The sequence below is a fragment of the Pleurodeles waltl genome, chromosome 1_2 (assembly GCF_031143425.1).
Source record: "Pleurodeles waltl isolate 20211129_DDA chromosome 1_2, aPleWal1.hap1.20221129, whole genome shotgun sequence".
In the NCBI taxonomy this organism is placed as follows: domain Eukaryota; kingdom Metazoa; phylum Chordata; class Amphibia; order Caudata; family Salamandridae; genus Pleurodeles; species Pleurodeles waltl.
In genome coordinates this window covers 175,611,372-175,638,247 of record NC_090437.1, presented here as the reverse complement: position 1 = coordinate 175,638,247, position 26,876 = coordinate 175,611,372, and the positions used below count along the sequence as shown (strand labels likewise).

The 26,876-nt window shown below is 45.7% G+C and overlaps 1 protein-coding gene across 1 annotated transcript in view; it reads right to left on the bottom strand.

Moving 5' to 3' along the window:
- Positions 1-26,876, bottom strand: part of RBPMS (RNA binding protein, mRNA processing factor) — a 693,723-nt gene that overhangs the window by 599,152 nt on the left and 67,695 nt on the right. The window lies entirely within an intron of this gene.

The window sequence follows — 26,876 nt, the reverse complement described above, 5'->3', positions numbered from 1 at the left end:
TGTCGCAATGCGTGCATTGTGCCACTTTGTAAATATGGTGCAGCATTTTTGGCCTTCTAATGCCACATTAGCATAAAAAAATGACACTAATGCGGCGTTAGAATGGCACGAGGGGCTCTTAAATATGCCGCTATGGGACAAATTTTAAAAAAGAGGTGCTGCACACAGTGCTGCACCACTTTTTTTGTGCCCCTTAGCTCCCCCCTAGCACCACCAAAATTTTGAGCACAATATGCTCTATCCAGCTCATCTTCTGAGTTCCCACACTAGGTTGGGGGGACCCTTAGATCATAATCTCTCCTACCATTCAAAGTCTTTCTAAGCTCTCTCAGGGCTGGAGCGTTTCCTTTGCAGCTGGGAGAAGTTTGGTTTTTAAGGGCCTTGCTTGTAATAATTTTCGAGCAGGCCTGCTAGGCCTTAAAATGTGTAATGCATTATGCCCTCTAGAGGCTGAATATATGATTACACTGCAATGCTCTCTGCCCTTCTCTTTTCATGGAGTTATGCCCTTTGAGTGCTGACTATATGGTTACATGACTATATTTCTTCCAAATGTTCTTTTTATTGTGGTGCCCTGCAGGGGATGTTTATTTCTGATAAAGGTTTAATGTGCTGTACGGCTAAATTCTTATGAGGTCCCAACAGCAGGGCCTATTGGCTATGCCAATACTTATTTGGCAGGCTGTGCACTAGTCGCCTGGCAAAGCAGATGACTACTCCTTATTTAAGGAGCAAAACAGTGCAGACACGCTTCTAGTGGTATGAGCCTTCAAAGATTTACCTTTGTCAATTTTAAGCTGAATCGGAATAGTACAAGGTGGTCGGGGTACTTTTAACAGTGGTTATATTGTGTTTTTATAGTGACTGCGGGCTGCCATTATTTCTGTTTTTTTATTGTTTCCTCCTTCATCATGACCACTTTCCCTGCCATGGTTGACTAGAGTCATCATTTTAGGCAGGCCGAGCTCTCGTCCCCGGTAAAGCAGATGACAACTCCTTGTTTATGAGCACCAGCGCAGACACCCTTCTAGTGGCACAAGCCTTTAAAAATGTACCTGTGTTTATTTCAAGCTGAATCTAATTGGTATCAGGTGGGAAGGTTTTTTTTAAATTGTGGGTCTATTGTATTTTTTGTGTGACTAAGGCTTCCATTGCTTGTTTTTTATTGGTTCCTCCTGCATCGTCACCATTTTTCCCTTGTCAATTAGAGGTGATATTTTGGGCAGGCTGTGCTCTAGTCAACTGGCAAAGCAGATGACAACTCCTTATCTAAGGACCGCCGCGATAAGGACGTGCCACTGACATGTCAAAGGCGTGGCAGAGGCAAACCCATTTGTGCCCATCAGTGTCCTGACAGCAGCGAGTGACAGCTAAGCTGCTAGTGTTAGTATGGCCTGGTTGGATTGCTTTAGATATACTGCACAGGAATTACTAGCACTTAGGTAGCCTCTATGATGCTCTGTGAAGTTGGCGGTAGGGCCTGCCTTTGTGCGTGGACTTGCTCCAACTGTCACACCGTTCTTCCTTTTCAGAAATCCGTTGGGTAGGCAGCAGAGGCATGCGCTAATGTGGGTGTGGAAGTAAAGGTGAAGTGTGGTCAGAAGAGAGAAATATCTGCACTGTTAATCAAGGTCTGTTCTTTACACAAACATCCAATGAATACCTTTGACCTTCTATGCAACTTAGAATTGGATGTGCTTTTTATGACTGAGACTTGCCTTAATGTCTTGTTGGCTCCTGATATCGCCCTTGCGATTCCACAAGTTTATTATCTGATACATTTGGATAGAACACACAAAAACGGTGGGGATGGTGATTGCCTTTTAATGTTCACTGCAATGTACCTACCACCTTGGAGCTACAAGAGCTTCTGGAAGCTGAGAGTTTGGAGTTTTGCCTCTCAATATCAGTGCAACTGTATTTTACAGGCGCACTGACTTATTGCTCTCTGGAATGATAACAGCTGCAGTTGAAGTGATTGATCTGGTGACTAATAGAGTATTTAACCTCCTTTATGACCCAACACTGTGCCAGCCATTTGGAAGCTGCCTATGGTGGTTCCTCTTCTTCAGAAGCTCTCTCTAGATCCGAACATCTTTAGCAGCTATAGGCCCATCTCTTTGTTGCAGCTTTTACTAAAATGCTGGAAAAACCAGTTAATATCCACCTGTCAGATTACTTTGAACAGGGCAAGCTGTTGCACCCTAGTCAATCAAGGTTTCATCACTGCACGGAGATTGCACTAATTGAAATATAAGAACATACCAAGATGTCCCTGGATCAAGGCAAAAATGCAACAATGATCCTACGCTATCTATTCGCAGCATTCTACACGTGAACCTTTCACACCTCACCACCCTTGGGGTTGGTAGTTCTGTGTGGAATTGTTAGAAGTCATTCCTTGATGCCAGAGGGCTGTCAGTATGGGCTTCTTTTACTTCTGCTGTTGAAGCGGTGAAGCAGGAAGTACCTCAGGTTCCTCTCTGAGCCTACCTTATTTAATGTCTTTATGCCTCCTCCAGCTGAACTGGTGGAATTGGTTAGCTGTAAAATTATTTCTCACGTGGATGACACCCAGCTGCTTTTGGCAACCTAAATATATTACATATCTAGCAGTTTGGTTTGGTAATGGTCTAGCACAATCTGTAAGGTATTCATTGTTCATAGAAAATAACGTAAAATTATGGCTAGTATTTCAGTAACATTACTTTTAATTAATGGGTAATAATTTTCAATTATTTTCTGTCAACAATATAATGGGTGGGTGTGTATATATATTTATATATATATACTTCACCATAAAGTATCTAACTTGTTTGCATGCTTCAAGATGTCAGCTGCTGTGTAGAGCATTTTGACTTCTATTTGGAGTCCTTTATTCATGTTGTGTGCATTGAATAAAAGTATGTAAGGTTCGCACTTGCCATGCTCCACAACCTGTGAGAAAGGCTTTGGTAGCTGAAACGTGGCTTGCAGCCATAGAAGAAATAAATACTCAAACCTACATTATAACAAGAGTACGTGTCGTTTGTCTGGACTGAACACGGAAAAACTCTGTAATGCATATATGTATGTAATTTTTTATTACATTAGTCTGTTTTCTAAACCAGATTTCAGGAATACACAAAGAGAGAAAGGTTGCCATTTAGAATTTTTGTGAATAGTACAAGATACTACTCATTTTAATAGACGATGCTGCTCTTCTGAATTAATAAAATCTTGGAGACAGCCCTGCTCTAACTGATAATAAAGGCTGAGAAGAGACAGATGCCTCTGACCTTTAGCCGAGCTGCATATAGCAATTTCCAGTTGTTTATAAAATATGTGTAAAATGTTTCCTTCCTTCCGTCTATGCCGCTTAAATTATAAAAAAAAACGTCTGCGGCTGTTCCACCAGTTACATCCTATTAAATTATGTTTATATTACCTTACATGAAAATGAATCGGGCCCTACCACGAAAATGCTTTTGAAAAGCGTATGTCTATGGAAAAAGAGGTACCTAACATTGATCCATGGGCACCCGCTCAATGCACATCTTTCAGGATAGATACATTATATCAGTGCTTAATTTTAGCCTGTGTTTATTGATGGGGGGCACCGGAGACCGGCACGTATTTTTCTGCATCAGAGGGCTACTAAGTACAAGACATGGAAAAAAACACAAGGCCTGATTTAGAACTTGACAGATGGGACACTCCATCACAAACGTGACGGATATCCTGTCAGCTGTATTACAATCCTCATAGGACATAATGGGATCATAATACGGAGGACGGGATGTCTGTAATGTTTGTGATGAGGTATTCCCCGCAGGCAAGTACTAAATGAGGTCCTTAACAGAAAGGCGAGGGAAGAGAAAGATGGTAAAAACATCACAAAGGGAGAAAGCAGGAACCTGCAAGAGTGTGCTACAGGGTTAGGGAGAGTCAGTAGTGGATTAAAGAGGCATGAGGTTGATTTAATGCTACCAGCCTTGGTATATGGCTCACTGATGTTTAATTCTGTGTCAGGACTGGAAGCTCAGAATATGCTTCTCTATCTTTATTGCAAAACGTGCGGCAGCCCATAAAAAACACAATAAACACAAACCTACATTTACCAGAATTCCACCAACCAGAGACCACCCACTCGTTATTATAGGCAACAGCCCACAAGGACTCCTTCTCTTTCTTTGCTGCTGCAGCCAACAGATAAGTGTCTCTTCCATGCTGTACTGAATTTATTGTATGTTCACATGGTTACAAATTATGCTTTTCTTCTTTTCGTGATTTTGTGCATCAACATCATTTCCAATTTTCCCTCCCTTCAGGGGGCTGGCTCAAGGTTCACAGTCTTTCTTCCCTCATGGCTTTGTAATTGCCCCACATGGCTTCCTTGCAGTTGAGGAGACAACGGGGTGAGTTCAGAGCTATCTTTTTCAGCATGCCATCGGCCCTTTATTCGGGCTGTGTACTGGGCCTGCAGCAGTTTATTTTCCCGGGGCCTAGTTGCTTGTAGTCAGCAGCTTACCTGCCATGGGGCCAATTGGCTCAGCAGGCCCGATCAAAGGCATTGAAGAGAACTATTCTCCTCCCTCTCTTTTTCCTTTTACCGATCCTTGTGGAGGTTTTGTAAATTTTATGGCCTGATACTGGTTTCTCCTGTAGACTACAGACTTTCCAATCATATTACTACTAATTTTGACTACCTAATTTTTGGAACCACAGTTATTGTGACGAGGTGCTAACCTCTGGCCAATCCACAGTATTGGGGTCCTCGCTACCCTCCAGATTGTACCCTGTAAACCCCTCCCCTTATACTTTTGGGGTACATGAAATTACTTAGATATGGATAAATCTGGGTCTCAGACCCCTGGAGAGCCCTATATACTGGAGGAGTTTAGGCTAGGGGAAGAATTAGCTGAAGCTTTATGCTTATCAGTCCCACACTCCGTGAACAAGGCTCTTGCCGTTGCCCTCAACCTTTCACTCACCAGCTATGTATGACTGAAGACTGTGTTTCTATTATTCCCCCTCTGATTCCCCCACATCTCCTCGACCCCTCTCCAGACCCCACCCAGAAGCCCCCTTCTCAGGCCCAAGGTGCTAAACATCCACACACAGAGGTTTTTGCTTGTCTCTCCCAATCCTTTTTGATGGACTACATTTACAGCTCCCCCATCTACCCCACCCCTTCGACTCCTCTTCCTCAGGACAGTCACACCCAGACTGACCCTTCCATGACCCCAGAAGACAGTCTTGTCCCAGTCAAAATGAGCCTTACCACCTCGATGCAGGATCTGTCCCAGTCAGAATTCCTTGACTTCGACCCAAAGGACATTTTTCACTCCGATCTAGGATCTAGCGACTGGATCCTGTTGCATAAAATTGCCACATACCTGCATGCCCATCTACGCAAGGGCTTTATGAAGAATGTTCGAGCAAGCCTCAGGACAGAATCCCCACCAGACTTTGGAGTACAGAGTCTCCAACACTCCTGAATTGGATAATAATATGAGTACCTTTCTGAAATCTTTCTCTAAGGTGACTAAAAAAGGCATTGATAGAGTCAGGTAAGGATCACCTGTTGGATGTACTGAACCGCTAGCAAAAATCCTTGAGATGGCAGTTGATGCTATGGAAATGGGGAACTTTATTGATCCAGAGGTACTGGCAGATTGGGCCCATCGAGCCATTTGCCAGGTGGGCAATGCCAACTGCGCCATATCTGCAGAGCACAAGAAGGCAATACTGAGGTGCATAGACCTGAAACTTTCTTAATTAGCCTCCACAGATGCGGGCACTATATCAACCAGCATCTTCTTTCACAATCCTCTCACTAAAGATCTGGGCATAGTTGTCAATATGGTTACAACTCTACATAAGGCCCAATCCGCCCTTATAAAGGTCTTCCATTCCAACCTTTCTGCCAAGGCCATGCGTTTCTTAGGCCGTTCGCCCGGCATGCCTTCCTTAGAGGCCTCCAGTGTAGGTTTGATGATTGCCAGTGCACCATCTGGCAAGATTACTGTGGTGGCAACACCTTCTATCCTTCCCAATCCCACAGAATCAGGCACGGGAGGGAGCTGAGCTGGAATTCACAGAGGAGAGCAGCTGTCAATTACAGGTGAGCCTGATTTCTCCTTTCAGGTATCTTTGGGGTGTCTGATTTGTCTCTTTTTTCACAACTGTGCTCAAATAACTTAAGACACCTGGGTTCTCCAGATTCTTCAAGGCTATCAGATAGAATTTTACAGGACCGCAGGCCAATGGGTTGCTGCTCGTCCTCTGTCTTTTTCCCTTCCAGATCAATTGGTCATCAGTGAGGAGATTCAGAGTCTCTGGGCCAAAGGTGTCATTTCCCTTGCATCTCAACATCTGAGAGGTTTTCACAGTACCATCTTTTTAGTTCCAAAGCGGGATGGGGGGTTCACAGGCTGGTTCTTCAACTCAGGGTTTTCAACAGCCATGTTTGCTATCGCCATTTTAAGATGGAAGGCATTAGCTTTCTCAGAGACCTCCACAGAGAAGGCGATAGGATGGTCTGGCTTAACCTGAAGGATACATACCTCATGGTTCCGATTTTTCCTCCTCACCACTGTTATCTCCAGTTCCAATGGCAGAACTCTGTCTGAGTATTGTGCTGTACATTTCAGTCTATCCAAGTTAATGAAACCCATGATGGAATACTTACGCGCTCAAAGGGTGCACCTCATAATTTATCTGGAGGACCTACTCATTATGGCCCAAAACAAAGATGTCCTACTGTCACACTTAAACATGACCATATCTCTTCTGCAACAGTTGGATTTCCTTCTAAACTTAGATAAGTCCTGGTTTATTTCTTCACAATCAAAAGAATTCCTAGATTTCCAGATAAATTCAGTGACAGTGCAGTTATTATTGCCCCCTTAGAAGATCAAGGATGTCAAGAGGGAATTTAAGTCTCTCCTATCGAAGGAGATGGTACCTCTGAGACAAGTAGCTCAGATTGTGTTGTTGCTTGCATCCTCCATTCAAGCCACTTTTCTGGGTCCCCTTCATTATTGAACTCTCCGACTGCTCAAAATTCATCCCTTCAGAAAGAGCCTATCCTAGTCAGACCTAATTCCCTTGTCCCAGGAAAACAGGGTGGAGATGGAATGGTGGCTGAGTCACACGGAGGCCTGGAACAGCAGGGCAATTTTTGGCTCTCAATCGGACATTGTCATAGAGTCAGATGCAAGTAGGTTGGGCGTGGGATCTCCACAGGGGGTTGTTGGTCAAAGGAAGAACTTCAGCTCCATTTCAATTTCCTGGAACTCCTGGCGGGTTCGTTTGACATCCGGGCTCTCTTCCCCCAGATGTTCTCGTGTTGCATCCTGCTGATAATGGATAACATATCAGCGGTCCAATATGTGAACAAATTGGTTGGCACCAGATCTCGCATGCTGGTGGAGTCTGGCAAGGATTTTTTGCATTTTTGCCTGCAAGGCAAGATCTCTGTTATTGTAGAACCTCTGCCAGGTCGTTCCAATGCTATTGCAGATAGGAATTCCAGATTTCTGAAAGATTCCAGAAATTGGAGGTTATTTCCCTCCATCTTTCAGTGGCTTCAGTATCTATAAGGGCCTTACAATATAGACGTGCTAGCTTCTTATCTGAATGCCCAGCTTCCTTGGTTCTTCAGTTGGATGCCAGACCTTCTGGCCTTGGTGACCAAGGGTCTTCCTCCAAGCCTGGGGTTAGGGGTTAGGGGTTAGTGTATGCCTTTCCCCTGTCCTAATGATTCCTTGAGTGGCAGCTCAGGAGAGATGTCAGAAAGCTAATCTGGTCCTGGTGACCCCTCTCTGGAGATGCCAGTCCTGGTTCCCATCTCTTTCAAGCAATCTTCCAGTGCAACTCCCTCTTATGCTGCTGGAGCTCCTGACAGACCACTAGGGGAATCCGCATCCCCTGATTTAGCAAGGACCTCTTTTCCTCATGACACAGCGTCTTTCTGGAGACACTGGAGTTTGCAGCAGAGTTGTTCGACACCTAGTCTCGGGCTTCCAGGACCCATACACAATATGGTTCAGGATGGTGTCAATGCATCAGTTGGTGTAAGCCACAGGGTCTTGATCCCATGGGGGCCGACTTATCCCAGATAGTGAACTTCCTGTCTTCTCTTGTAGCAGATGGTATGGCTTATCGATCTATGAAAGATTTTTGTTTAGCCATTTTCACCGACCATACTCCCCAGGACTGTAAATCCATTGGAGAGCACCTATTGGTCTGCAGGGTTATGTGTAGCATTTGAGTATCGAAGGCCCCGAGACCATGTTATTCTCTGCTCAGGGATGTCAATGTGGTGCTTAGGTTCATACAGAGCTGGCCAGAGAACTCCCTTTTATCCCGTAAGCAGTTATTGGCCAAGCTGGCTACCCTATTGTGTCTCATCTCATGACAAAAAGTCTGGGATTTCAAAGCACTCAATGATGCAGTTAGTTTGTTTACTCCAGAAGAAGTTTGCTTCCAGCTTTCCAGGTACACAAAAACATTTCCAAAATGTACCTCCTACCCAGTTTTCCTGACAATCTACAGTTGTGTTTCATTCAGTGCTATAAAACTTCTGAGGTGGCAAGCCGTTTGATCAAACATGATCCTACAGGGGGACTGTTGATTGCTTTACAGAAACCCTTTGGTCCGTTGGCCTCTGCCACATTGGCACGTTGGGTTAAATGGTTGCTGGTGGAAGCTGAAGTGGATATGTAAGTGTTTGATGTGCATTCAGTAAAGAGAGCTACGGTGTCTAAGTCCTTTGTGTTGGGGGTCTCATTTCTCGTTTGGAAGCCATTATGAGAGCGGCTGAATGGTCTTCAGACTCTACTATTAAACATTTTTATTATAAAACCATTGTGAATGTGGCATCTGTGGTGATGGATTAATTTAAAACTAGCATAACCTGAGCCTCCAGTCCTAAATCAATCAGAATGAAACATGTTCAAGCATTCACGTCAAGATTTTTCAATTCTATTAAGGACACGGAGGCGAGGATTATCCCACCCGTACAGTTGATCGATTTATCATTGTATGAGATTATGTTGCTGACTTTGTGCCTGTCTTATGCAGTAAAGTTGTGGAGTAGGTGAAGGTTACTCCCTCTTTGTCTTGACAGGTTTGGACCAGAAGCAGAGTTGAGAATATTTCAGGCTGAATGTCCTAAGTTTACAGCTTCCAGCTGGTGAAGATATTGTTGGTGTCCTAGGATCATGTTTGTGAGGCTGGAGGATCTTCGGCTGTGTTGGACTTGTTGGAATGTTTGGATCCATGGTTAAGATATATGGACTGATCACTTGCAAAGAAAGTGAGGAGTCCTTGTGAGGTGTCTATAATATTGGGGTGGGTGACCTATGTTTACTATGTTTTTATTGGCTACTGTAAGTTTTGTAGTAAAGACAGAGAAGCATAATCCTCATGCCTTAGTCCTTAAGAGAATTTAAAATTCATGATGTGAATGCTTGAAAAATTGTTATTGCATCCACTGGGGGGTTCTGAGCAGAGCTTCAGGCACCAGTACTCGTTCCTTCACAAATTAAGCACTGCATAGTATAAATATAACAGATTTAATGTGACTTTTCGTACATTGTTTAAAACTGTATAAAATGTATGAACATAGTCTTGTGGCAGATCTGTCTTGCGTTTAGCAGAACACTCTTACCTTACCTCTTGCTCGTTCACCTACAGAAGAAGTGATTCTACCGGAGGTGGGGGGTGGATATGAGCTCTATGCAAGGGCACAAGAACAAATTTTGAAAGATAATCGATTTTTAGTTTACTCTCTGTCCTAGCCTGTGTAGATCACACAGTTGCCTCTTTGCATATATGGGCTCTCGTATAGAGACTTCCCACACACGCCCTTTCTCAGAGGCACCTCTTACAAAGACTATCTTCAAAGACTCCTCTGAATCAAATCCCCTTTTATTTAATACCACGAGAGTCCTAAGCAGAATCCCACCCTCAGACACCACATAGGGCGCAAGGCGTGAGAAGTGTCCTGAGTGATGCAACATGTATCGCTTTCACCTTTATAAGAAGACTGCAGACTATCAAGCAATTTACAGCAGGAACAACGGATTCTTTGCTGCGTTGCTGCGCTCACTGAGCTGTGCTTTGGAACCAACAGAAATACTGTAATGTGGAAGAAACACATAAGATGATGGATGACATACTTGAGTTCCTCTAAGGCTCATATAGTCACTCTTTATTTGGAAAAACAAAGGTGTCACAGACATGTTTGGGCTTTGTTGGGCCTCATCAGTGAGGTGCAGCTTGAATGAGTGAGCGAGGTTGGCCACGTCTTGGCATGCCCCTCCCACTTGGGTCAATTCTCTGAGAAAAACAATTGATGGGCGGAATGTTTAAATTGACCTTAAGCACCGCTAATTATATTGGTTCCTCCACTGGGGGTTTTCAGAAACTGACCATATGTAAATCATTCTTCACCCAGCATCAAAATAGACACTCCAGCCACAACTGCCTCTAAAAGTTATAGAAATATTATGTACAGGTCTTTGAAGATGTATAAATCATTTAGTTTTGACAAAATAATATTTAAACGTCTGTTCTTCATTTGGTACTGAAACCAGTGGGTTAAAAATCCATTTCTATTATTAAAGGTTCTTTATGCTGATATTAATTGGGGTGAAAATTCCCCTTTGATTGTCCACTCGGACAACCTGCCTCCATTTTTTGAGTTGTGGGTGTAATTTGTTTTCCCAGTGCCATTGCATCTTGAAACCAGCATGAGATGGTCCATGTGTTATTTTATGTTTGCTCATCACAGTACCAATGCGCTAACTTTATATCCAAAATCCATCATAGTTGGAAAAAGCTTCTGTCTTCAACAAGGCTATGAGACAACTGACAGTTATTATCAGTTCATTCATATAAGAGCAGTGACCTTTTAATTGCACCCCTGGGAGAGGTGTCTAATAATCCACTTGGTAAATCAGTACATCATTCCATAATGGTGACTCCTCACTTTCTCCCTGAACTGTATTTGGGACCTGTGCAATGGCGGCTCCCGCAAATATCAAGGGGAGGGGTGGCCAGGGGAAGGGGGAGACAGGGACGAAAAGGAAATAAAAAACATTTTTTTTTTAAACTTCTCATTCCTGGCGCCGCCTGCGGCTTTGCTCCTCTACTCTCATGGTGTCTCAGCAGTCCCTGGGACACTAGCACAGGCTCCCCATGCTATCCTGGTGCTGCTCTCATGCTAAATCTAGTGCTGGGATTGGTCTGAGCGGCTTGGTCTGTCGCTCAGACACTGCATGGGAGTCTGTGCAGTTTCTCCAACCCGGCTGTGTAACAAAGCCGGGTTGGAGAAACCAAAGACAGCCGGCCAAACACACATGCGCACTTAAGTGCACATGCCCCTTGACATCCATCATCAGCAGCAAACTAGGATTCTTTACTTTATGCCCCATTTTTCTTTTACTCATGTCCATTTTTAGCCAGCATCATGGGGAAGGAAAATGTACTCAGTTACCCCAAGTGGGCTCCAAAGGAGCCACTTCATCACCCATAATCACCTCATATTTATTCTTCACTATGGGAGCTACTTCCACGGAACTTGAGTTGGTGGAAACCCGCATTGAAAACTGGTAAGCATTTCATTGGGGTCTCCATCACCACCTCTAAACCTGGGGGAAAAGCTGCTGTCCACCAGAATAACCCACCAAAAGTTTTCCAGCAAGTCATTGCTGCATTTAATTCAAATCCCTCTATTCTGTATGACTCGATGAATGACATTTCTGTTGTTGGCTCCATGTCTTACACCCAAAACACCCCTAAACTGCCACCTTCGAAATGCAAGTGAAACAAAGGCAAAACAAAGAGGGGGTGGTTAAGCCTGCTAAGCCCAGCTTCAAAGCTGTCACCTTATCCACCAATCCAGCTTCCTCCAGCTTCCTGGACACTGATGTCAGTCACGCTTTTTTGGAACATCTTTAAACTGTTCTTTGATAATGTGGAATTTATACTGAAGGGATTTCAGCAAGCAGTACTCACATATTTTAACCTTTTAAATGACAAGGTGCAAACATGCGATTTTCGATGTAACTCTCAACACCTTTATCCCAATCCGCCCTCTCATCTTAACACCCGCCATGCCCTTACAGTCAATGCACCAAGCAGAACAACACTCCCTAGTGCTACTGGTCATCCTGTGCCCAGATGTCTAAGTCACCCACCGGAACTTTCAGTAATGGCAACATCGCTCAAGGTCCAAGTCCCAGTGTAAATCACCAGCAAGTAAAACCTTGCGGTCATGAAGCTGCCAACTGTAGTCGTACTGCTCGTCTGCAACTACCCTCCGTCTATATGCCATACATCATAGTTCTTGGAGTCATTTCCCCCTTGACTGAAGGCCCTCTGAAGCCTGTCAAGAGTGACATCCATTAGCTTGTGGCCAAATCCAGCAGGAGAAAAGACCTGCTGGATGACATTCTCATGGGTCAAAGGGTTGGATGAATAGACTGTCTTTGAGTAGGGTTGGATGAGTAAGTGATCCTAAAGAGTACTCCTGGAAAGGCCCCAGGCCCGAAGAGGTCCCAATCGATGTTTTCAGGCAAAATGTAATTTTCTGGGCTCCTTTGCTGATGAATATGTTTCGAGCCACCATCTTATCCGACATTCCAGTTTCCTGGAGGAAATCCACAAAAGTTTCCATCTTTAAGAAGGGCGGCAGAGGGAATCTGACATGCTATCACCCAATCTCGCTGTTGGAGTCTTCTGCCAAAGTCCCCGGAAGTGCGATTCTCCGAAAATGTGAAGATTTGGCGGAGAAAAAAGGTTTTTATTGTTTGTGCAGTAAAAAAAAACATTAAAGAGCTGATTTCCCTTTATAAAGCTAAATGTATATCACTGTTTAGTTAAGGGGCTGGCATATGGGGTTATTCAGACTGTGGTTGCCTACAAACTATTGAAAATATATTTCTCACCAGATTGCTAGCAGTCCCAAGAAATACTGCCAACATCATTACCCCCAAAGAGGCAGGCCTCCTCTACATTGAGAGTACCATTAACTTGGCCCCACTTCTGTTGTGGGCCACAATTTGGAGTTCTCCTTTTACAAAGTTTTCTTGCCAAGTCCACGCGGACTGCTTCAAATTAGAACATTGTGATAAGACTGGTTAGCTGGCCTACATTAGAAATTCTTTTGAAGCCTTTGGCGTCCCACACCCATTACACTCTCCTATAGAAATTGATGGTAACTCGAAGACCCTTATACATTCCCATTTCCAAAACAGCAGGAATTCAAAAAGGACTAATAAGTCCGAAGACATGAACACTGTATGCCATTGCATGGAAATTACCTCCACCGAAAGCCCTGCACTATACTAAGCCTGGATCCCCAACCTGAAGCACAGATTTTATTTAACTTGCTTCATGCTGAGTACAGTCCTTTTTTGGCTTCTTTTCCACAACAGGGCTCTTGGTTTTCCTCCTTGCCCTGCTGTCCTTGTGAGAACACCAGTCATCAACCCCTTATCCTTTTTATGCTTTTTGTAATTTTTATATTACACCTAGAGCTACATTTTGATGCCCCATTTTACACAATGATAAATGCAAATCGGCCATCCTGAGTCTCAAACTTTTGCAGTGCTTGAATACTAAACTCATCTGTCATGGTGTAATTAGTTACATCTCCCACTGCCGTGGACTCGGAGACACTTAGGGGTCTTGGTAATTGGGTAGCTTTGATCTGCTTCTTTTGTGATTTTGTACTGCTACACTGCTTGCACTTTAACTTGTATGTTCTTATCTGCTTTTATTGTGCATTTATTACATTCTATAGATTTACTGTTTTTATTTTTTGGTTTTTAGCTGTATATTTGTAATGTGTTGCTGTCTTGTGTGGCTCTGTTAGACAAATAAAGAATGTTGACTGACTGACTGAGCGATTTCATAGAATTTCACAGGGACAGGTTAATAATAGGCATCACTCAAGAAGGATCCTAAAGAATATGCTTTATTTTGGATGTTACAAAGTCTCACAATAAGGAATGATGAGTCCTCCAGAGGGCATTATGAAGTCATATCATGATTAGTATTAAATATTTCACTATTCCTGAAAATGTAGAAAGTACAGGAAAACGGACTGCAGTGTTATCATCAACAGAACAAATCTAGAACACAATTTAATAATCTGAAGTTCACATTGGAAAGGACTGTAAATCCAAGAGGAACAATCTCTAAAAAGAGGAAATTTCACCCAGTCAAGGCTGGTCTCCTTAAAAGGTCATATAAAAGAAGTCTGAATTTTGCCTGACACTGAAAAGTGCCAGTAATTAAAGTTGTGCAAAGTTATGGTTGAGGGATTCTAATGATGCAGAAGAACGTGAGAACACCAGAGAAGAGGATCACTATGGTCATTGAATACTGATTTTTGGAAAGGAGAAGAGATTGATGGTTCTTTGCAAAACTCTACCAAATTGTTGTTGCCATGAGTTTGTAAAAGTACTAGCGTTCAACAGTATAAGTGTTGAATATGCTACTTTTTAAATTACGTACAGTGATACAATTTTGTTGGTGAATCTAATAGGGAAGGGGGGGGTTCAGGCTAGACCGCTCTCTGCCCTCCCAGATTTTGTTTAAGACGCAACCTGATAATACAGCCATTTGGGGACTAAGCAGTATAGCATCTTCATCCAACAGCAGAGTTTTTTTTTGTTTTTTAAGCGTAGTTTTCAATTGCACTCAACTACTGCATTGGCATCTGTTTGCATTGCAAGGATGGAGCTAGGTCACATTGGTCTTGTCTGCAGTTGTATCTGCAGGAGATAAGACACTTGAATTACATTTCAGATAGAGGAGAATTTCAGGGTTCACGGGATTAAGATGATTATGGTTCCTTATGGTCTAGATTAGGATTCTGTAGAAGTGCAGTATTGCTCGTCAAGGGAATACTCAGTGAGCTGCTAATTCGCAAGCATGCTGCTAGTATGAAATGTTGATTTCCCGAAAAAAACCTTACATGCCTTGGGATTTGCACTTAAGGGTCAGGCCCCATGGGGTTGACTTGCATATCAGCTGTTGCTTTTGAGCTGTACCCTTCACTGTTCTAGACAGAGCCTCACCCATTTCCATACTGTAGACTCGTGTTGTCCAAGTAAAATATCTATTTTGTGCAAATGTATATACCTCAAGCTTACCCACATGGTCTACAGTATGCAACGGCAACAGTATTTGGAGCAGGTACCAGCTCTGATTCCTCAAACACTAGCAAATGTCTATCGGGTTGGACTGGCAATTTTGTCACTCTAGCATTGCCCCAGTCAGCTACAGGCTAGGGAGCGCCTTTCACAGTAGGATGGGGTGCCGCACCGCAAGCATGCTCCCTGCCCATTCTAGTCACAGCTTCCTGCAGTGTGGGGCATGTTGAACAGTTTTTTCAGAGCTGATTTTGGTTTCCAGTCTGGCCCTGACGTCAATACGTCATGGCTTGTCAACTGTACACATCCCAGGTTTCATTTTATCAAATGGTTACATATTGGGTGTGCAGCTATTACACTTTTGCTTGCAGTTGATTTGAACAGGTTCTCATCCAAGTGCTTGGTTCCTTGAAAACCAGCACAGTTCTCCTCTCTCTGACCTTCTTGTGTATAATCTTCTAACAAAATCTGTTATTTTTAGGTTCTCTTATGCATAGGGTTACCTTAGACATCTTGTCTGAAATAATGTAAATACAATGATCTAGGTGGCCTGTGATGACCACTAGGTGTTGTGGACACTCGGGATTCACAGAAACACATGGAGTTGGTGGAGAGTGGTCGGTGGTCAGGAAGAGGCTCCAGCTTTCTCCAGCTTTCACTAAACACATTAATTGATATGCAACGGGCACAACAGGAACTTACAGCCTTCACATAATTTTAAACCACTTTTCTTTGAATTCATTAGATAGAAAATGAAGTCCTCTTTCCACCACAGTTTATTTGTTCATGTATCAGGGTCTAAAATATGACTTCAGTATTGAAAGCAGCCGTTCGCTGGTAAACATCCCTGGCATTTGGGGGGTGCCACAAGGCTGATTCCACAGTTTCACTGAAACTGGTAAAACCCATTTGATTAGGGAACGTTGGTGGGCGTCTTCTATGTCTGGGCTGCGCTCATGGTCTCTGGTTGCTAATAGTCTATTGTTCCAGGAGTCATGACCCTGTCTTCACCTTTGGGCGAGTACATGGCCGGGGCAATTTCTGAGCAACTTCTGGGTAAAGGGGACATACTCCTTAACTTTTCTGATAGTTCCCAGAGTGCTTCTCATAATGATAAAATAGAATCATTGAAATGATTGTAAAGTCACTGTATCAATGCATCATACTAATCATCTCCAAGAGAGAAGAAAATACTGTTCAAGCCATGTGGTATGGAGAAAAATGTTATTAGAATATTACCTGACATAAATGTTGTGTCTTAAGTAATGTTTACAAAAATATTGCCCTAATAGTGTTAATAATAGTTATGTCTCACAGTATTGCGTCTTTTATGTCGATCTGCAAAAATATCAACTTCCCAGTATTGACAACCACTATATTGTCAAGGTAAGTACACACAGGGAAGAATGGATATATTGCTCTTAACCCCACTACTTCTCACTTTAACAATCAAGTGGTACTCGATACTTTGCAATATATTTGCATGTTGATATAAAGCATACCACATTGTGGTATGACACTGGTAACCCAAATAAAGACTCTTTTCAAACATCCTCATTAACTGCAACACATTATTGTACTTTCCAGATATGTCTCATTTCAACAGAACATAACTAAGGTTTAATTAAAAAAATCAGGTAATTTATTCTAAGACTGTTTACAGAGCCCTTTAAAGTGTGGCATATGTTTTACCAGATAATCTACGAAAATTTACTCCAAACAACCAGCAGTTACAAACGAATATTACTGCATTTCTCTGGTTTCATGTCTTCTTTTCCTTATGGTGTAACAGATCTTACTTGCTTGATTACTTAATTATCTTGTTGAAGATGCTTATTTTGATCTAACACTGAACACCGTGGTATGATTCCTTCCTGTAAAGCTGTAACTTAGTCCATACTTTGATTGGATCTCTTGTTGGGAGTCGTCAGAGGCGATTGTTTCAAATCCATACTCCTGATTTCTAATTACAGCTGCATAAAAACATGTCTATGGTTATTCCTTCTGGTATTTTCAGCCCCTACGATAAGATATTCACTCTTCCACTGTCTAACTTTAAGAGTTGTAGGTCCGGCAGAAATTAAGTGTACAAAACACATCATCAACATAAGTACAATGGCTTTTCTTTCTCTGTCACAAAATTCGTCTTACTGAGTATTTCTACTAATAAATAATATGGGCTGCAAAATGCTTTCTCCGGTGCTTAATTTGTGCTTGTTGTTTCCGGTGCTGAGCACCGGCACTTATTTTTGAGGGCCGCCGCTTATTCGTCTGCCCCAAAGCATTTGCTGCGAGCAAAAGAAATGTATGGGAAAGACGGTAAAGAGAAAAACGAAAAAGCGTCACAGCTGCAAGAGTGATCTGAAAGGGCAGGGAGTAAGTGTAAATGGATTGAAGAGGCCCTAGATGGCTTCAGGATTATGCTGCTTAAGTATTCCGTGCTCCCACATTTAATTGCAGCAGCCGCATGTTTAAGAGGAGGGCTTTGAGCACCGGCACGTTTTTATTTACAAATTAAGCACTGGCTTTCTCCCACTCATGAACCTGATACTTGGATCAGCACTGAGCAGGAGAAGCTGCCCCTCAAAAGATTATTCTGAGAAAAATGCAGAGTGCAGAATCTTGAGGGACACTTCTGGAACCAAGAGGAACCTCTGCCTGGAGAAGAGCTGATAGCTGAGGAAGAAGTGCAGCCCTGCCTGTGACTGTGCTTTGTGGAGCTTTCCTGCAGTGCTGCTTCTGCCAGAGTAAGAGGGCAAAGACTGGACTTTGTGTGCCTTCCATCTTGTGAAAAAATCTCCAAGGGCTTGATTTAGAGCTTGCCTCCTGTTGTTTGAAGTCTCAGGGACAGCAAAGACTTCTCTCTGCCAGCACCTGGAGTCTCTGGAGAGACTCCTGCCCCAACAAGTGGTGCCCTATCCAGTCCCCGGGCCCTTGAAAGGAAAGCTGGTGGAATCCAAGGAAATCGACTTCAGACGACTTCGGACCGACGCCGCTGCTGAATCCGGTAACGCCGCCTGCACCTGACGCCGTGACTTTCACTGGAACGCGACGCTCTTCGCAGGCCCGACGCCGCAGCAGCCCCGCTGAAGTCCGCGACTCCGTGGAAGTCGCCGCACCACGTCGTGACCGACGCCGCTCGAAGTGCACGGATTCAACGTTTCGCACAGACGCCGCGATTCCCGACTTCGCGCATCGGCTTGTTTTCACTCTTCACCAAAGGTACTGTACTTGGGGGTCTACACGACTCCATGTGCGACCTTTGACCCTGTCACCAGGCAGGTCGCTCCCCCCATCTGCCACGCAGCCCCCTGTGGGTTGAACCTCCGTTGCCGCTTTTGCCGCCTGACTACTCGCTCCCTTTTTTCTGTACCCCTGCGCTTGGCTTCTGTGCCACTTCGTTTTTTCATTCTGTGCCCCTGTGTTTTGCTTTCTGTACCCCTGTGCTCTGTTGTCCCTCTCCCGCCGTCTTTTCCCGCCGTTTTTTCCCCGGGTTTTCCCCCGGGTTTTTCCCTGGGTTTTTCCCTTGCTGCTGAGCCCCTGCTGCCCCGCTCCCTTCACTCCCATTGGCCGCCCCGCTCCCACCTCCCAGCTGCTCCTCCCTCCCTCTGCACGCATATGGAGGCCGCGAAGCGGGCGCGACGCTGGCGCGCCTAAGGCAAGCCCGTCTGCGCCCGTCCACGCCTGGACCGCACCCAGCACCAGAACCCCTGGAACCCGCACCCCCACAACGCCAGACTGTACTACGACGCAAGCACCCTCCACGCACTCAACACCAGACGAGACCACCCCTGCTATCGGGCCACCCCGAAACGCACCCAGGGTCCTTTCACCTGCCGGAACTGCAGATTCACCAGTATCCAACCCTCCACACCACCAGCCAGAGAACCCAACCACCTCCGCTGCATCCTCCTCAACACCCGCTCCGCTCGCAAGCACGCCATCGAACTTTGGTACCTCCTAGACTCCACCGCCCCCGACGTCGCCTTCCTGACGGAGACCTGGCTGAACGCCACCTCAGCACCAGACATCGCCATAGCCATCCCACAGGGCTACAAGATCTCCCGCAGAGACCGCACCAACGGAGTGGGAGGAGGAATCGCCATCATCCACAAAGACTCCATCAAAATCTCAACGAACACCGATGACACCCTCACCACCGCCGAGCACATGCACTTCCAGATCCACACCGACCCCAACACCACCCTCAGAGGAACTCTCATCTACAGAACTCCCGGACCCCGCCCACAGTTCAGTGACACCATCGCTGACCTCATCAGCACCCACACCCTCGCTTCCACGGACTACATCCTCCTCGGGGACCTGAACTTCCACCTCGAGAACAACAACGACGCCAACTCCACCGCCCTGATGGACAACCTTGCCAACCTCGGACTCAAACAGCTCGTAACGACACCCACTCACGCCGCTGGACACACGCTCAACCCCATCTTCTCCGCAAGCCCCCATGTCTCCTTCAACCACACCACCGAACCACACTGGACCGACCACAGATGCGTCCACTTCACCTTCAGAAAACCCACCACACACCACCGCACCCAACAGCTACCACGCCGCTGCTGGGGCAAGGTCACCGAGGACCAACTGACTACCGCCCTCGCCCTGAGACCACCCACCGACCCCACCGACCCAGACACCGCCGCGACCAACCTCACACAGTGGATCAACGACTGCGCCAACACCCTCGCCCCTCTCAAGACCTTTACAACCAACCACACCAACAAGAAAGCCACCTGGTTCACCGAGGACCTCCGGATCTCCAAGCACACCTGTCGGAAGCTGGAGAAGAAATGGCTCCACGACCGAACACCAGACAACCACACAGCCCTCAAGAGCGCCATCCGCAGACATCACCAACTCATCAGGACTGCCAAGAAGACCGCCTTCAAGGACCGCCTAGACAACAACGCACACAACACCAAAGAGCTCTTCAGCATCGTGAAAGAACTCTCCAACCCCAGCTCCATCACCAACGACATCCCGCATCTCAAGACCTGTGCGACTCCCTGGCCACCTTCTTCCACCGCAAGATCACCGACATCCATGACAGCTTCAACCCGACCCCCCCCGCACCCACCACCGAGTCCACCACCCCTGTGACTACCACTCGCAGCAGTCACCTGACCGTCTGGTCCAGCGTCAGCGATGAAGACACCATCAAAACCATGAACTCCATCCACTCCGGATCCCCATCGGACCCCTGCCCTCACCACGTCTTCAACAAAGCCAGCGCAGCCATCACGTCCCCCCGGAAAACAATCAACTGTTCCTTCGAGACAGCAACCTTCCCAGAAAGCTGGAAGCACGCCGAGATCAACGCCCTTCTGAAGAAGCCTAAGGTGGACCCCAAGGACCTCAAGAACTTCCGGCCCATCTCCCTGCTCCCTTTCCCGGCAAAAGTGACCAAGAAGATTGTCAACAAACAGCTGACCCGCTACCTCGAAGTCAACAACATCCTGGACCCTTCCCAATCCGGTTTTCGCAGTAACCACAGCACCGAGACCGCCCTCATTGCCGCCACTGAAGACATCCGGACCCTGATGGACAAAGGAGAAACAGCCGCCCTCATCCTCCTGGACCTATCAGCAGCCTTTGACACGGTCTGCCACCGCACCCTATCAGCACGCCTCCATGACGCCGGTATCCAAGAGAAGGCCCTGGCCTGGACCACATCCTTCCTCTCCGGCAGAACCCAGAGTGTCCGCCTCCCACCCTTCCGCTCTAAAACCACTGAGATCATCTGCGGCGTCCCACAGGGATCCTCCCTCAGCCCGACACTGTTCAATATCTACATGGCCCCCCTCGCCCATGTCGCACGACAACACAACCTCAACATCATCTCCTACACCGACGACACCCAGCTGATCATATCCCTCACCGAAGATCCCCACACCGCCAAAGCTAACCTCCACCGAGGAATGAAGGCCGTAGCGGACTGGATGAAGGACAGCAGACTGAAGCGGAACTCAGACAAGACGGAGGTCCTCATTCTCTGACCCACCCCATCAGCCTGGGATGACTCTTGGTGGCCCACGTCACTAGGCACAGCCCCGGAACCCACGGACCACACACGCAACCTGGGGGTCATCCTCGACTCCACTCTCTCCATGACCAGGCAAGTCAACGCCGTCTCCGCGTCCTGCTTCAACACCCTCCGTATGCTCCGCAGGATCTTCAAATGGATCCCCCTCGACACGAGAAAAACTGTTACCCAGGCCCTCATCACCAACAGACTCGACTACGGGAACGCCCTCTACTCAGGAATTACAAACAAGCTCCTGAGACGACTCCAACGCATCCAGAACGCCTCTGCCCGACTCATTCTCGATGTCCCCCGCCGCAGCCACATCACACTCGACCTGAGAGGCCTGCACTGGCTCCCCGTCAACAAAAGGATCACCTTCAAGCTCCTGATCCACGCACACAAAGCACTGCACAACACCGGACCCACCTACTTCAACAACCGACTCAGCTTCCACACCCCCACCCGAAGCCTCCGCTCAGCCAACCTCTCCCTCGCCACAGTCCCCCACATCCGAAAAACCACCGCCGGCGGCAGATCCTTCTCCTACCTCACCACCAAGACCTGGAACACTCTCCCCACCATCCTACGACAGACCCAGGACCTGCTGGCCTTCAGAAGACTCCTCAAGACCTGGCTCTTCGACCAGTAGCACCCCCCCTCCCCAAGGCCTTGAGACCCTCGCGGGTATGTAGCGCGCTTTACAAATGCAGTGATTGATTGATTGATAGGGAAAAAATGGTGGCAGAACTGCCGCTCCATCCTAGAAAGTGAAATACAAGTACCGATGTGCTGAAATAATAATGGTAATCGATATTAAATGATTGAACTCTAAGGAGGCATACTTCCATTGAAATGTTTACTAGTCAGGCATCGATACAAAATATTTCAAAGATATTCTAAAGATTATGTGGCAATACATAAAATTGAAATGAATTTAAGAGAATCAGAATTTTTATTAAATGCATTCATAAGTCGAGCTCTATTTAGGAACCTGAAATGGATATACCTTCTAGAACCATTCAATATCAACCTCTTTAGAGCTGGGAAAAGATTGAGGTGTATGGCATGAAGTTGTCACGACTCACGTGCTGCTTGCGCCTGGAATTTGCAGATCTGGTGGCGTGAATCTTCAATGTTCGGCTTTGGCCCAAAAAGGGGCGACTCTTTCTGGTAGCCACGGTGCTGTAGGTAATGGAGACACCAAGAACAGACCGTGCCCTTCAGAAAGTAGCGCCAGAGGGAAAAACCCCTTCCAAAGGGGAAAAACCTCCAAACAGGAAAAGTCCTGGAGAAAAACAAGAACAAACAAACAGGAATCCAAAAGGAGCAAAAATCAGAAAACACAGAATGCTGAGTCCAAAACCAAAAGGCAAGGAAATCAGGAGCGAAGACACCAACTGAGCAGAAAGTGTTGCAGCGCAAAGAAAGAGGAAAAACACAGCCCTTATATACCAAAAAACAGGAAGTGACCCACAGGAAGTAAAAGGACACCATCTTAGATAGGGAAACAATATATAGAACAGAATAGTAGAGGAACCATAGAGAATAGGGAACAAGGAATGCTGGGAAAGCACAGGAATCTGGGAAGGAGGAAAAGACATAAAGAAAGGCACACAACAGACTGCAAAAAGAAGAAAGGACAAAGAAACGAAGAAAAACAGGTAAGAGGGTTCAGAGACCCCTGGGACAGTGAAAGTCAGAAGGAAGAACGAGGCCCCAAGCAAATCTGGGGCCTCGAAACGCGCAGGAGAGGCTGGGGGCGCGCCGCGTCTTAATAACGCGGTGTGCGGCCCGAGCCGAACGCCCGGCAGAAGTCGAGCTCTCGGCTCGCGCCGCACCGCGCGGCGCGACAGTAGGTCCCCCTCCCGAAGGCCCAGGTTTAAGAGGGAATAAACCGTGAAAGCGTTGAGTCAGGAGAGGAGCGTGAACGGAAGAGGCATCTTCCCATGAACATTCACTGAGAGGATAACCCTTCCAATGAATCAGATACTGAAGTCGTTTATGAAAAAGACGAGAGTCACAGATTTCCTGCACTTCATATTCAGGAGCATCATTCACAAGGACAGGAGATGGACAAGGAAACTGACGTGAGTAAGGATCAGGCACATAAGGTTTAAGCTGAGAAACATGAAAAACCGGATGGATCTTCCATGTATGGGGTAAGTGAAGACGGACAGTGACAGGATTGACCAACTGGAGAATACGGAAAGGCCCATAGTAACGAGGTGTGAACTTGTTTTGAGAGAGACGTGAGGGCAAGAATTTGGAGGAGAGCCAGACTTTATCTTGCAGATGATAATTTGGATTGGTTGTACGTCTCTTGTCTGCAGCCTTCTTCATATACCTCTTGGTATGTAACAAATTAGATCGAATTAGTTTATGGAGTTGGAGAAGGCGTTTGGAGAAATAGTTAATAGCAGGTAGAGGAGAGTTGGATTGTGGAGAAGTAGGGAAAGAGGTAGGATGAAAACCATAGGAACAGAAAAAGGGAGTGACCTTGGAGGCACTATGGACTGAGTTATTGTAGGAAAATTCAGCTAAAGAGAGGTAAGTGCTCCAGTTACTTGGGTAGAATTGCAAAAGCATCGAAGATATTGCTCTAGTCCTTGGTTCAGACGCTCAGTCTGTCCGTTGGTCTGAGGATGGAACCCTGAAGACAGGGCTCTATTCATATTCAGTGTTTTACAAAAATGCTTCCAAAATCGGGAGATGTACTGAGGTCCTCTATCAGAGATTATGGTATGTGGAAGTCCATGGAGACGGAAGACATGATCTATGAATATTTGACCTAGTTCTTGGGAAGTAGGCAGCTTTTTTAGGCCAGTGAAATGAGCCATCTTTGTGAAAGAATCCACTGTGACCATGATAACCCGGTTTCCTGCTGATGGTGGGAGCGAACACATAAAATCAGTAGAGATAGTATGCCATGGGGCCGATGGAACAGGCAAAGGTTGTAGTAATCCTGCCGGTCTGGTGTGAGGTATTTTGACTTGGGCACATATGGGACAGGCCTGAACGTATCTTTCCACATCCAGTTTCCAGGTAGGCCACCAAAAAAATCGTGAAAGTAGTTCTTGTGTGGCTTTGATGCCTCTGTGACCAGCTACAGGGGAATCATGGCACATTTGTAATGCTTTCTTTTGCACCTTGTTTGTAGGGAGGAATATCAGGTCTTGGTAATAAAAATATCCTTGTTTCTTGTACAATAATGGTCTTAGTTCTTCTATGTCATGGTCCGATAGGTTGGCGTATTCTTGTTGTACTTCTTCCAGGAAAGACTGAGCCACTCCAATGATCTTACTGGGTTCTAGAAGATACTGGGATGAGGAAGGAGAACACTCTGGATATCGGCGAGACAGAGCATCAGCCAGAATGTTTTGAGATCCTGGAATATATGTAATATAAAAATCGTACTGACTGAAGAAAAAGGCCCAGCGGGCCTGACGACTATTCTGGCATACAAAATTTCTTAAACATTGTAAATTACGGTGGTCTGTCCTCACCTCAAATGGTTCCTTGGAACCCATCAGAAACTGCCTCCACTCAAGGCAGGCTGTTTTCAGAGCCAATAATTCCCTTTCAAGTACGGAATAATGTTGTTCAGCTGTGGAAAGGATATGAGACAAATAGAAAACAGGATGTTCAAGGCCATCATCCTCTTGTCGTTGGAGTAAGACAGCTCCGATGGCTCTCTCAGAAGCATCAGTTACTACTATAAATTGCTTGGTGGTATCTGGATGTCTTAAGATGGGGGCTTGGGTGAAGGCTCTCTTTAAGCTTTGAAAGGCTGCTTCAGCAGCCTCAGTCCAGACAAACCCCTTCTTTAAATTGTCCTTCTTTAAGGTGTGAGTTATGTGGCTAGTCTGACTGGCAAAGTCTAGAATGAATTGTCGATAGAAGTTTGCTAAACCTAGGAAACATTGTGTTTCTTTTATGGTAGAAGGAGAAGGCCACTCTAGGATAGCTTGTACCTTTTTCTTGATCCATAGCTATGCCGGTGGGACTTAAATGATAGCCCAGATATTTGACTTCCGTTATGTCGAACTCACATTTCTCTGGTTTGCAAAATAGTTGATGATCACGAAGTCTTTGAAGAACTTGTTTCACATGGGAAGTATGGAGTTCAGGATTTCTAGAATAAATAAGAATGTCATCTAGGTAGATCACGACTGTCTGATTAAGTAGGTCTGAAAACACTGAGTCCATAAATCTCTGGAAGATTGCCGGGGCGTTAGTAAGACCAAACGGCATAACCCTATATTCAAAATGGCCAAATGGGGTCCTGAATGCTGTCTTCCATTCGTCGCCTTCTCTTATGCGTAAAAGGTGGTAGGCTCCTCGTAAATCCAATTTAGTAAAACGTTGGGCCCCTCTGATTGCTTCCAGTATGTCCCTGATGAGAGGCAAAGGATAACGATCTTTAATGGTGATTTTATTCAGACCTCGAAAATCCAGGCACGGACGAAGATCCTTAGTCTTCTTGGGCACAAAAAAGAGAGGGGCCCCAGCCGGAGACGACGATGGAACAATAAGACCACTCTGTATATTTTCGTCCAGATACTCCTTTAGAACTTCCCTTTCGGGTTCCGTGAGGGAGTACATCCTCCCAAAAGGAACAATTGTGCCGGGTTCTAATGGAATTGCACAATCATATTCTCGATGTGGAGGTAGCACAGGTTTTGACGGTTTTTGGAAAATATCCTGAAACTCTAAATAGTGGTCTGGGACCCCTTGGACCGTATTAATGGACATACCAGTGGCACCTTCAGTAGCTAAGGATCTTTTCGGAGACCAATACTTGTCGGAAGTAAAACAGTTCTCGTGACAAAATTGCGAAGACAAAGAGACTGTCCGGGTAACCCAATTTATATATGGGTTATGTCTAATGAGCCACGGAATTCCAAGAATGATGGTATGGTTAGGGGACGTAATAAGATCGAAGGAGATGTGTTCTTGATGGTTTCCCACCTGTAGACTTAACATCAGGGTAGTGGTGTCTACAGGACCAGAGGATATCAAAGATCCATCCACAGTGTGTACCTGTTCGGGTACTTCTTTTGCTTGAGTAGGAACTAGGTTAGCAGCAGCCCATGTCTTGTCCATGTATATACCACTAGCACCACAGTCTAGTAATGCCATAGTCTTTTCTTGACGACCGTCAGGAAGATGTAACAGGACAGGAAAGATGAACAAGGCAGTTGTATTGTCATTAAAGGAGCTGATGGAAGGTATAGCTGTAGATCCCGTCCCCTCCCTTCTTACAGAGGACGGGAGGTGGCGTTTCCCGAAGGTCTGGACGGACGTACTGGACAGGTACGGAGTATGTGACCAGCAGAACCACAATACAGGCACAACCCTCTCTTGCGTCTGTCTTCTCGTTCACTAGCAGAGAGCGGACCTCGGGTAGTATCCACCTGCATGGGTTCCCCTTCGATGTCTCTAGCAGGAGTGCGAGGTTCCTCGGAACGCTGCAGGTATGCACGTGAGCTACTTGGCTGGGTAAACCCTCTACTCCTTTTCTTTTCCGATCTCCGTTCCTGAAGACGATATTCGATGGACAGTGCTTGATCCATCAGGCCACGAAGATCTTCCGCTCTGGTAGAATGCACTAGTTCATCCTTTATTTCTTCTTTGAGTCCTCTACGAAATAATGTTACCAGAGTACGTTCCACCCA